The following is a 13118-nucleotide window of genomic DNA, read 5'->3' as shown; positions in this document are numbered from 1 at the left end:
GCAGGCAGACAACCAATCATGTCTTGCCTCAGGAAACTCTCAACAGTACAAAGACAACCTGAAAGAAGCAAGTTTCCTTGGTCACAAAATAAATCAAGAGAAATCACTTAAGTCGTTCGACATTGAAGATAAGATGTAATTGGAACAGAGGTGGATTAATTAGACCCTCTGACCTGCTTCACCATTCATTTGGCTTACGGTTAATCATACTTTGCTCCAAATTACTTCATGTTCTTGCCTAACAGAACTTATTGATCTTATAATCTTGGAATGTTAATTTGATCCCCAGGACCATCGTACTTTTATGGAGAAATGTTAAGAGTTCCTTTGAGTAAAAAAACAGCAAACTGATTTCATTCCTGAATGATCTGGCTCAAATTTTAAGATGGTTTCCCCTTGTTGTAGATTCCCCTGCCAGAGGAAATAGCTTCTGTCGATCTATCCAGCAATTCTTGTTTTTTTTTAAGAATTAAAATCCCTTTTTTAACACATTAGAAACCCAGTCACAACACAATGGACTGAATGATCTCCTTCCATGCTGTAGGTTTTTATCTACCTTTCTGATCACCTCTTAATTTTGTAAACCCAGGTGTTCAAGTCACATTCTTGCACCTGATTCTCATAATTTCACCATTTAAGGCCCAGTATCATCTTGATAAATCTGTGCTGTACCCCTCCAAGGTCAGTTTATTCTTCCTTAGATGTGGTACTCCACCTAGAATCCAACCAAAGCAGATCTTTATTTCCAAATAATTAACTACCAAACCATGTCTGAGTTGATGCCAGGGCAAAGCAATGGTAAAACAATTGTTAGTTAAAATTGGAATCAGTTAAAAAGCCTAAACCCACTTGTCTCCACCAATAGGAGTGATTTAGAAGTCTTTACCCACCCAGTCATGTGGGTATTGCATCCAATTTTAAAAGTTTGAAGAGAATGACAAACTCTTCATCTGAGATCCCAAATCTAAAGCTATCACGACAAGTAGACCAGATAACCAGACTAACTCTTAGTTATACAACCATAGAACAGTTACAGCACAGAGTTTTTTAAAAAATTGTTCATAGGATGTGAGGTGGTCCAGCATTTATTTCCCATCCCTAGTTGTCCAAGAGAAGAAGGGGATGAACTGCCTTCTTAAACCATTGCAGTCCTTGGATTGTAGGGCCACCCACAGCGCTATTGGGAAGGAGCTCCAGGACGTTGACCCAGCTAAAGTGAAGGAACAATGATTCAAAATATTTCCAAGTCAGGATGATGTGTGTCTTGGAGGGCAATGTAAACTGGTGTTGTTCCCATGTGTCTGCTGCCTTTGTACTAGGTGATGGGTCATGAGTTTAGAAGGTGTGGAAGGAGCCTTTATGTATTGCTGCACAGAATCTTGTGGATGATACACACTGCTGCTACTGAGCATCACTAGTAGAGAGACTGAATGTTCTGTATATGTCAGCCCTCTAAGAATTACTCAGCTAGTCCCACACTTTTTCTCTGTAGCCCTGTATGTTTTTTCTCTTCAGACAATTATCCTATTCCCATTTGAGAGTAATTTAATCTGCCTCCACCTCATTCTCAGGCAGTGTATTCCAGATGCTATCAAACCACAACATAAAAGCATTTTCCCTCATGTCACCACTACTTCTTTTGCCATTTCTTTGAATTGGTGTCCCCTGATTTTTGACACTCGCCATTGAGAACAATTTCTCCTTTTTTATATTCTGTTGGGGCCCCTCATGATTTTGAACAACTGTCAAATCTCCTCTCAACCTTCACCTTCCTAAAGGAAGAACTACTTCTGCTTCATTAATTTATTCTTGGGCAAATAGACACTGTGAGGACCCAAGCCCATTGTTCATTTTGTGCCTGCAGTTTCAAATTCAAACACACTCACACTAAACCCTCCGATAGAACCCATCTCAAGAACCTTTCTCAAAAATATTTACCAAAATGTCCAGTAAAGGTCTGTAATAACGTAGTTAAATGCTTATTGTGAAGAGTCTCATGGCTACCAAAAGAGGTAAATCTTTATTTAAATTTTCACTTTGCTCGTTAAAAATAGGAAAAAGTAGGAGTTTATCAATAACACAGTCCAGCTGTAATGCAAGCTCACTTCTTGGACACTCAACATCCACGTTATAATGGACTTCCTCTCTATCCCTTTACAATTCCTCTGTGTTAACTGTGCATTTAACTACCATATCTACCCATTCCAACAGCCTGTCCATGTTCTTTTGAAGTGTAACAATAGTCTCCTCACAGTTCACAATACTTCCAATTATTAATAATAACAGTTCCATTAGATGCTGTCAGGACTCCATTGTTAATTTTGTACCTGCTGTTTCAAATTCAAACACACACATTAAATCCTCACATGGAACACGTGCAATCTCTCTCTCTTTCTCATGTTCCTTAGAATTATGATCATGGTCCAATTGCAGAGTTGCACATCAAATGCCACAGATCTGGGGGCGTGCATTAGCGAAATGGAAATGCCATAGGTCAGACTTTGCAGCAACCATCAGTTTTGGGGACATATACTGTCAGCAGTGTTGCCTCTGGCTGCATTCTTTTTCACAAGTGTACAAGATTAAAGCAACCAGCTACATCACAGCAGAATCACCAAACATGTCAAGCCATCTTATATAATAAATTAAACAAAATAAAATTATTACAGCATAATGCATACCTTGGAGTGATTCCAATCCAGTAATTTAATGGTATTCTGAGACTATCATCAATCACTGATGTGAAGAACCAGCAGAGACATCAGATTAGATTACAGCCTTGAAATGATTTAGTTGTATCTTCTATGCAATGCTTTTATTATGTGTTATGTACTGGCAGTGGCTATCCCATATCCTTGAAGGGTGGAAAGTTCACAGTTTCTACATCACAGGAGTAACTTAGACTATTAGAATAAGCCTAAGAACCATCTCAGCTCTTGATTTCGTCAAAACATTTGAACCTTTGACTCTCTGGGATTCATTTTGGTTCATAATAAATTTTAATGGGTATGCAACTTTTTTCATAAACTTTTCATATCAGCCATCTTTGCAACTGATGTTTTCTGACAGCTCTCTCACCGAGAGTGCTTCTTTCTCCACTCCACAGAGGTGACCATCTATTTACCAAATTCATCCAAATTAATATTTATCTGTGATGCCATTTCATTGAGAGAATATCTTCATTTTGTTGCATGATGAATTCCTCTGGAATGTATTGTATACTGGAAGAAGAGCCATTCTTTGTGCGTGAGCCCACATGGTGTTGCAGGCAAGCTGTTCACCCAGGGATGGTTTCACAACCGAGTCCACCTGACAGAAAGATTCTCTATTTAAATGCTCTGACTCGGGTGGAATTAACAAACAAGACTTTCTTCCTCAAGCTCCACTCATGTTCCCACCATTGATTATTCCACACTTTCTATCCCACTCTGACCCCAGCTGCAAGTCAGACCGTTAAAAATATGTATCTCTGTGACTCAGCAATGCCTTACATAGCTGGTTTATTCACTGAAACCATGGCTTGTGGGTCCCTCATAGCTCCTGTATCCTGAAACCCCAACCTCATCTTAGCTCAACTCATATCTCTGATATCTTTGATGTGCCCTCTAGATTATGTGGGTTTCACAGGTTGGAAGAAACTTGTTTTAAAGGTTGTGCTTTCAGAGAGGATAAATAGAAACCAGGACTGTCAGAGCAGTAGTAGTGTGGGTATGAGAGAAACCCTCTGAACAAAGCATCAATGTGGGAGCTAACCCCAAGTTTGTTTGACAGCACTTCATTGTTCTCAAAGTTTATATTTCAAACATCTATTCGTTCAAAATAGATTTGAGTTCACCTATGAGAGAAAGTAAAGACTTGCAGCGGCTGTCATGGGTGGACATCCCAAATAATGATAGCCAGCAAAGTCGATTTGAATTGTAGGACTGGATTTTCACAGAATTGGGCACTGTCCACTGATCATTAAAAATGATGGGTGGATTCTCTCACCCCCAATTGTTTTCCACAGCTCTCCTCCAGCATTTAATAAGATCATGGCTGATCTAACTGTAAAGCTCAAATCTACATTCCTGCTACCCCTGATAATCCTTCACCCCTTTTCTTACCAAGATTCTATCACTACTTTAAAAATATTCGAAGTTTCTGTTTCCAACACCTTGTTTCCATCCCTTAACACTCTTTCCAAGCAAAACGTAAACCCCAATGTTGATATTTTCAATTGACCTTCAGCCTCAACATTATTTTTGAGGGAATGCAAAGAGATGCAAATTTCCATTATCCTTTGCATGAGGAAGTGGATTGTAACATGAATGGCTTAGCTCTAGTTTTAGGGTTATGTCCTTGTGGTCTATATTCATCCACCAGAGCTAACAGCTTCAATCTTTCTAACCTTCTTCTTGAGTTAGCATGCTCAGCTATTCAAAGGTCAGTTTAGGGTGTGATTTTACAATGAGACAGCTGCACTGTCAATGTCAACAAGTGTGGTGCTGGAAAAGCTTAGCAGATCAGGCAGCATCCGAGGAGCAGGAAAGGTGACATTTTGGTCATAAGCCCTTCATCAGTGATTTCATAATGAGACAGCTGTACTGTCAATGTTATTCTAAACTGCCTACTAGCTGTCTGCCCATGCCAAGCAAATCCTACAAATTAAATGATAGTTCCTTCAACCAGACCATCTGTAATCATCTACAAGGGAACTCAAGCCAAGTCAATGCACCCTATCATCATAATTTAACCGTTTTAGCCACAATATCATTCTGGTGAATCTACACTCACTCTCAATACAGATATGTCCTTCCTGATGTGTGGTGCCCAGAACGGAATACACGAGTCTTGAGATAAAAGGTCCGGAATTGAAATTGTAAATAAAAGAGATGATAAAGGATAGACATGAAGGAAGCAACACAAAATGGAACGCACTTGAGATTTCCTCAGGGCAGCTTATTGAAGAGTGAGACCTGAGGAAAAAGGATAAAGGTTTAATACTCACTTTGAGGAACAGAAATATAACCTCTCCGCTGACCCCCTACTGCTTCATTTCCTTAGATAATCTAGATCTGTCCTGAAATTCACCTTTAAAAACTAACCAAACTCTTAACCTATTTTAATAGTGCTGGAAATTTCACATGTACTGCCCTGACAAAGGATTTAGAATTATTAACACATTTCCATTTGAAAAATTATCATACCTTCATTTCCAGAAAAACTAGGCAGCTGATAAAAGTGAATTGCTTGACCCAGCACATTGAAATAAGTGATCCTTCAATAATCAGACGATTCATGTTTCTCTAATATAGCATGTCACAACTTACAGTGCCACTCGAGTTACCCTCAGTGGATTATAACACTTCTGAGAAATACAAAAATATGTTTGTGTCTGTCTGTGTCTATGGAGCAGGGGAGGAGTCAGCGTCATGGTACTTGGGAATAAAAAACAAATGCAATCCAAATATTCCTCAAAAACACTGATCAGAAAAATAACGCGTCTCTGGTATTTGAACGCAAACATCAAGAATGACATTCCAACACAATACTGAGTGAGTACGACAGTGTCAGAAGTGCCCTTTTCAGATGATGCTATGAACCATCCTTTTGATTTGGAGGAGCCGGTATTGGACTGGGGTGTACAAAGTTAAAAATCACACACCACCAGGTTAGTATCCAACAGGTTTATTTGGAAGCACTAGCTTTCAGAGCACTGCTCCTTGATCCTTAATGAAGGAGCAGCGCTCTGAAAGCTAGTGCTTCCAAATAAACCTGTTAGACACTAACCTGGCATTGTGTGTTTTTTAACCTTTTTTTGTTCAGGTGGCTGCAACAGATCTGATGACACTCCTTCAAATTACAGCAGAGGAGTTATCCCAGCACCATAGCCAATGTGCAACTCTCAATCCACATCAGATTACCTGGTCATGATCACATTGATTGTAGAGGCAATTCCTGTGTGCAAATTGGTTGTCTTTACTACATTACAGCAATGACTAAACTTCAAAAGCATTTTAGTGTCTGAAACGTATTTTGAGACATTAGTTGAGTATCATATAAGAAACAAGATTTTATCTTTATCTACAAATAGGTATGCTGAGTCTTTAAACTGACTCTACTTCTCTTAGATTCTTCTGCCTACCCTCACCAAGCTTCAATCTGTGGCCAGTGACTTGACCTCTGAATCTTTGTCCTTGACCTCTCAATCCTTGTTGATTTTTCATATTTTATTTTATGAATTTTTATCAATTTTAGTTCAAAGCTGTCAACTGAAAACTGTGGGATGAGGATGACCTTTGAACTCCAAGCAGTAGCAAGTTAATCACAGGTTGATTCTTTATCAGAGGAATTCCATGGACTTTTCAACAGCGGAGAGACCAGTATGTTTAACCAGATAGCAGGTATTTGGCATCAACAAGGTCAGTACTTGGGAATTGGTTCTAGCAAGTCTGGGAGAGACCTACAGAGAAGCACTTGGTAGAGGTTGAATGATAACGTCATGGGGCAGATGGTCAGTCTGACAGGGAAAGGCCAGAGTTTTGAATTGGATTTATTGGGAGAAGGACTTTGGCTACTGATGCTACAGCATGAAGGTTTGAAAGCTGACTGCTGAACCTCCCATTATCAGCTATTGGAAGTTCAGAGAAGAGAAACTAAGTTATAAGTTTCACTGGCTTCCTCTGAGAGAACAGAAAGGGTGTCCCTGATCAACATCTTCGGGAAATCATTGAAGAAACAATCATCTATGCCAAAGGAACAATACACCGTGAAAACCACTCAAGTAATGTGACCACAGAGTCTCAAAGTCAGAACAGCACGGAAACAGACTCTTTGTTCAACCCATCCATGCCGACCAAATTTCCCTAAACTGAATTAGTCTCCCATTTGCCTGCGTTTGGCCGATGTTCCTTTAAACATTTCCAATTCCTGTACCTGTCCAAATGTCTTTTAAATGTTGAAACTGTACCTGCGTCTACCACTTTCTTACGCAGTTCAATCCATATACCAGGGCCAGTGGCTGCCAGGTCATCCTCCTGGTATTCAGGTCCGGTGGCATCAGCAGCAAGTGCATTCTCCCGCCATTCGGAGCCTGTGGCAGCAGGGTCATTCTCCCGGCGTTCGGGGCCGGTGCCAGCAAAGCTCCTCCAGCAATCGGTGATGGCAGCACCAGCACCAGCGGATTCTCCAAGATGGCAGCACTGGCAGGGCAACATCTGCAGCTGAAGTGGGACTCGTGGCTCGGCAGTGGCCTGGCCTGGCAGTGGGGCGAGTGCGCGGTCAACGGTGTCAGCAAAGTGGGCCCAGGGGTGAAGACATGGTGCCTAAAGTGGGGCAACTCCTGCATTGGTGGGTCCAGCACAGGCAGCAGCGAGATGGTGGAGGTCTCCCTTGAGGCTAGGTGCTGGCATGGACTGGGTCAGAAAGACTGATACTCTGAACTTTTTAACTTCTTTATTTTTCTAACGTATTCCTGTGGCCTCTAATGCTAGACTATTTATTTCTTCATCTTTCAAATTTTTTTTATTTCTTAAGAATTTGATCCTGAATATCTCTACCTTGGTATCTTAGCAAAATTTTTTACTGTACTCGTTTGAGTATGTGACAATAAAGCTAATCCAATTCAATACACAAACCACACTGTGTGAAAAAGTTGCCCCTCATGTCCCTTTTAAATCTTACTCTTCTCACCTTAAAAATATGCCCTCTAGTTTTGAACTCCCCTATCCTTGGGAAAAGACCTTTGCTATTCACTTTATATATGCCCCTGATGATTTTATAAACCTTCACAAAGTCACCCTCAACCTCCTATACCTCATGCCCTCCAGTCCCAGCAACAGCCTCATAAATCTTTTCTGGACTGTCTCCAATTTAACAACATCTTTCCTATAGCAGGGCGACCAGAACTGTACATAAGAGCATAAGAACCAGGAGCTTCTGGCCCTTCAGGCCTGCTCCGCCACTCAATAAGATCACGACTGATCTTTTCATGGACTCAGTTCCACTTACCCGCCCTCTTGCCATAACCCTTAATTTCTTTACTGTTCAAAAAATTATCTATCTTAGCTTTAAAAACATTTACTGAGGAAACCTCAACCACTTCCCTGGGCAGGGAATTCCATAGATACACAACCCTCTGGGTGAACAAGTTCCTTCTCAATTCAGTCCTAAATCTGCTCCCCCTAATTTTGAGGCTATACCCTCTTGTCCTAGTTTTACCCTTTAGTGGAAATATCCTGTCTACTTATATCTTATCTATTCCCTTCATAATTTTATATGTTTGTATAAGATCCCCCCTCATTCTTCTAAATTCCAATGAATATAATCCACTCTACTCAGTCTCTCCTCATAAGCCAACCCTTTCAACTCCAGAATCAACCTGGTGAACCCCCTCTGCACCCCCTCCAGTGGCAGTACATCCTTTCTCAAGTAAAGAGACCAAAACTGCACCCAGTACTCCAGATGTGACCTCACCAGCACCTTATACAGCTGCAACATAACCTCCCTGCATGCATAATGACACCCAGGACCCTCTGCTCAGCAGCAATTTTTACCATTCAAGTAATAGTCCTTTTTACTATTACTCCTACCGAAATGGATGACTTCACATTTATTAACATTGTACTCCATCTGCCAGACCTTTGCCCATCCAATTAAACTATCTGTGTCCTTTTACAAAGTTTCACAGTCCTCTGCACACTTTGCTCTACCACTCATCTTAGTGTCATCCGTAAACTTTGACACACTACACGTGGTCCCCAATTCCAAATCATCGATGTAAATTGTGAGTAATTGTGGTCCCAACAGTGATCCCTGAGGCACACCACTAGTTACTGATTGCACTCATTTATTCCCACTCCTTGCTTCCTATTGGTTAACAATCCTCTATCCATGCTAATCCATTGCCTGTTACGCCTTGCATCCTCACCTTATGCAGCAATCTTTTGTGTGGCACCTTGTCAAATGGCTTTTGGAAATCTAGGTACACCACATCTACTGGGTCCCCATTGTCCACCATGTTCATAATCTCTTTGTAGAATTATTTAAGTATGATCTGCCGTTTATGAACTCATGTTGCGTCTGCTCAACTGGACAATTTCTATCTAGATGCCTTGCTATTTCTTCTTTGATATTAGACCTAAGCATTTTCCCCACTACAGGAGTTAACCTAACTGGTCTATAATTTCCCCATATTTTGTCTATCTCCCTTTTTAAACAGTGGCATAACATTTGCTGTTTCCAAGCTGCTGGGACTACCCCAGAGTCCAGTGTATTTTGGAAAATTACAAGTGCATTTGTTATTTCTCCTACCAACTCTTTTAACACTCTGGGATTCATTCCATCCGGGCTAAGAGACTTGTCTATCCTTAGCTCCATTAGCTTGCCCAACACTACCTCTTTCAGAATAATGATTATTACCAGATCCTCACTACCTTGGTCTCTTTGTCACTTACTGGCACGTTATTAGTGTCCTCCACTGTGAAGACCGATATAAAAATACCTGTTCAATGCCTCAGCCATTTCCTCATATCCCATAACTGAATGCCCCTTCTCATCCTTTAAAGGACCAATGTTTACTTTAGCCACTCTGTTTTATATATTTATGGAAACTTTTGCTATCTGTCTTTATATTCTGAGCTAGTTTATTCTCATGATCTATTTTACTTTTCTTTATAGTTCTTTTCGTGGCTTTCTGTTGACCTTTAAAGCTTTCTCAATCTTCTAATTTCCCGCTGATCATACTACTATGTATGCCTTCTCTTTCAATTTGATAGCCTCCTTTAGTTCCTTAGACACCCATGGCAGATTACCCCTTTTCCTACAGTCCTTCCTTTTCACTGGTACTTACTTTCGCTGAGCACTTTGAACAATTGCTTTGGAAGTTCTCCACTGTTCGTCAACTGTTCCACCATAAAGTCTTTGCTTACAGTCTACTTTAGCCAACTCCTCCCTCATCCTATTGCTCATCTCCTTTGTTTAAGCACAGGACCCTGGTATTGGGTTTTATCTTTGCACTTTCCATCTGTAATCTAAATTCAACCGCAACATCGCTCCTTCCAAGAGGATCTCTAAGAATGACATAATTAATTATTCCTGTCTCATTACACAGGATCAGATCTAGGATAGCTTGCTCCCTCATCGGTTCTATTACACACTGTTCAAGAAAACTATCATGGATATATTCAATGAACTTCTCCTCAAGACTACCCTGACTGACCTTTCTACCAATCGACATATAGATTCAAATCCCCATGATAATTGCCATTCCATTTTTACAAGCATTAGTTATTCCTTTGTTTATCGCCTGCCCAATGTATTATTATTTGGTGGCCTATAGACTACGAGGTAAAAACAATGACTGCAGATGCTGGAAACCTGATGAAGGGCTTTTGCCCGAAACGTTGATTTCGAAGCTCCTTGGATGCTGCCTGAACTGCTGTGCTCTTCCAGCACCACTAATCCAGAGCCTATAGACTACGCCTATCAGTGACTTTTTCTTCATTCCACCCAAATGGATTAAATCTTATTCTCCATAGAACCTATATCCCCTCTCACCACCCTGTCATCCTTGAATGTCAGAGCTACAGCACCTCCCTTACCTCCCTGTCTGTCCTTCCAAATAGTCTGACATCCCTGGATGTTTAACTCCCAGGCGTGACCATCCTCCAGAATGGCTACTAAATCATATTCATTCGCAATAATTACCTCATCCACCTTGTATGGTAGATGCCTCGAGCATTCAGGTAAAGTGTCCGAATGCTAGTTTTTGTACCTTCTTTATGAATTCCAACATCTCCATTAATAGTACCTCTTGAGTTATCTTTCCTTTTTACTTCTTTCAGTCTGCAATGTAGTTAAACCCTCCTGCACACATGCTAACCTGCTGATTTCCTTTTCATTTACCATCATACTTCCTGTCGTTTACCCTACCCCTCCAATTCATGAGTTAAAGACCTTGTGTTCAGTTGGAGACCGTCCCATCAAAACTAATGCCAATACCCCATGAAATGGAAACCCTCTTTCCCACACCACTGCCTTAGCCATGTGTTTACTTCCCTAATTTTCTTATCCCTAAACCAATTTGAACATGGATTGGGTAGTAATCTGGATATTATATTCCTTAATATCATTCATAGTGGGGGTCGATAATCCCCAAACAGATCCTCCTTCCTAGACTTGCCCATGCTGTTTGTCCCAATGTGGATCACATGAACTGATTCCTTGTCTTCCTGCTCCAATGTTCTTTCAAGCCAGTTAGAGATGTCCTGCACCCTGGCACCGGGCAAGCAACATGTCATGTGGGACTCACAATCCTGCTTACAAAGGATACTGTCTGTCCCCCTTATTATAGAATCCCCTGTAACCACCACTTGTCTATTTGCACCGCCCTCTGCAATGGCCTCCTACATCATGGTGCTGTGGTCAGCTGGCTCATCCTCCACGCAGCCCTTTTCCTCATCCACACACAGAGCAAGTACCTCATACCTGTTGGAAAAGGTCAAGAGAAGAGGCTCCTCCGTTTCTAAACTCAGGATCTCCCTACCTACCTCATTTACAGTGATACCCTGCTGTTGAAATACTTAATCTACCAGGTGTGACCATCTCCTGAAAGAAAGCATCCAGGTGACTCTCCCCCTCCCGGATGTGCCGCAGTGTTTGAAGCTCAGATTCCAGATCATCAACTTTGAGCCGGAGTTCCTCCAGCAACCAACACTTGCTGTGGATGTGGCCACTGCAGTTCACAATGAGGTTAGCAGCTCCCACATCATACAGCTACAGCACACCACCTGCCCAGCCATCTCTACTTAGTTACTTTATTAATTTATATAAAAACTTATGAGTTAATTAATTTCTTAATACTTTGCTGCTACGTTCTTCAAACTTAGTGCAGATTTCTTACCAGCCAATCATTCACAGCTTCCCTGTGACATCATCACAATGTTTTGTAGCTACAACGTGCCCGAGTTTTATACTGTACTGTACACAGTACTCCAAAGCTAGCTTCACCAACATCCTGTACAATCACAATATCACATCCCAAATCCTATACTCAATGGTCTGAGCAATGAAGGCAAGTATGCCAAACGCCTTCTTAATGACCCTGTATACATGTGACACAGCTTTCATGGAACTTTTTTTTAATTATTAATCACTAAATCAGTCTGTCTTTGTGTGAATATGGCTGAAAGCAAATGTTATGAAGTTTAAACATCAACACCAATTAGATTAATTTGTTGTATAATTTTTCTCTGCTAAAGTTCCTGTATTGTCAGTAAATCTTTTGTTGAAATCGATTATTCACAGAATCTGGGATTGATTATTCAAAAAAGTCAGGGTTCGTTTTGATGGCCTTTGAAGGTTTCATTTTTACTGTGTTACAGAGGTGGAAAGGCTCTTTTGGTTTGGCTGTCTGTGTCCCTGTTGTAACACTTGAGTAAAGGACTCCAGCCATATTACCTTCAGTCAGGCCTCATTGACATTGGAATTCATCATCGCTGAACATGATTAGTGACTCTGATCCTTGAGTGTCAAGACCTGGACTGCTATGAACTTATCACCAATTGCACATACAACTCCCAAATCTTGAGGAATTAAAGTTTAACCTGCAAGAAATGCAAGAAAAAAATCGTAAGGAGTTAAAAGCCAGTCTTGCACAATTACTTTAATATATTTGCCCTGTGGGAAAATGTGCTTTTTGACTGATTATCAGGAATTATCCAATCAGGAGTGTTTTGTTTTTAAATTAATTCATGGGAGATGGATATTGAAGTGATGATAACAAGGTCAGCCAGGTGGACCTCAAAGAATATGAGTTCGCTGATTGGGGCTCTTAATCTGGTCCAGTCAGGGAGCCCAGGCTGACAGACATAAACAGGAGTGCAAAGAGAAAAAAAATAAACAGGAGTGTGAGAGGTTTTGTTCACTCTAAGAAAATAAAGAAACAGTAAAGGAGATCTGGAGGGCAGCTTTTTCACGCAGAGGGTGGTGTGTGTATGGAATGAGCTGCAAGAGGAGGTGGTGGAGGCTGGTACAATTGCAACATTTAAGAGGCATTTGGATGGATATATGAATAGGAAGGGTTTGGAGGGATATGGGCCGGGTGCTGGCAGGTGGGACTAGATTGGGTTAGGATATCT

General features: G+C 40.9%; 1 long non-coding RNA gene across 1 annotated transcript; it reads right to left on the bottom strand.

Moving 5' to 3' along the window:
* Nucleotides 1-2934: 2934 nt before the first annotated feature.
* LOC122555712 lies at nucleotides 2935-12838 on the bottom strand. Its single transcript, XR_006313342.1, has 3 exons — nucleotides 12439-12838; nucleotides 4774-4955; nucleotides 2935-3309 (listed from the first exon to the last, which is right to left on the bottom strand). It is a non-coding gene; the product is annotated as an uncharacterized LOC122555712 (long non-coding RNA).
* Between the last annotated feature and the right edge of the window lie 280 nt (nucleotides 12839-13118).

The sequence above is a fragment of the Chiloscyllium plagiosum genome, chromosome 13 (genome assembly GCF_004010195.1).
Source record: "Chiloscyllium plagiosum isolate BGI_BamShark_2017 chromosome 13, ASM401019v2, whole genome shotgun sequence".
NCBI lineage: Eukaryota > Metazoa > Chordata > Chondrichthyes > Orectolobiformes > Hemiscylliidae > Chiloscyllium > Chiloscyllium plagiosum.
The sequence above is the reverse complement of the archived record's forward strand: the minus strand, read 5'-3'. Positions and strand labels throughout refer to the sequence as shown.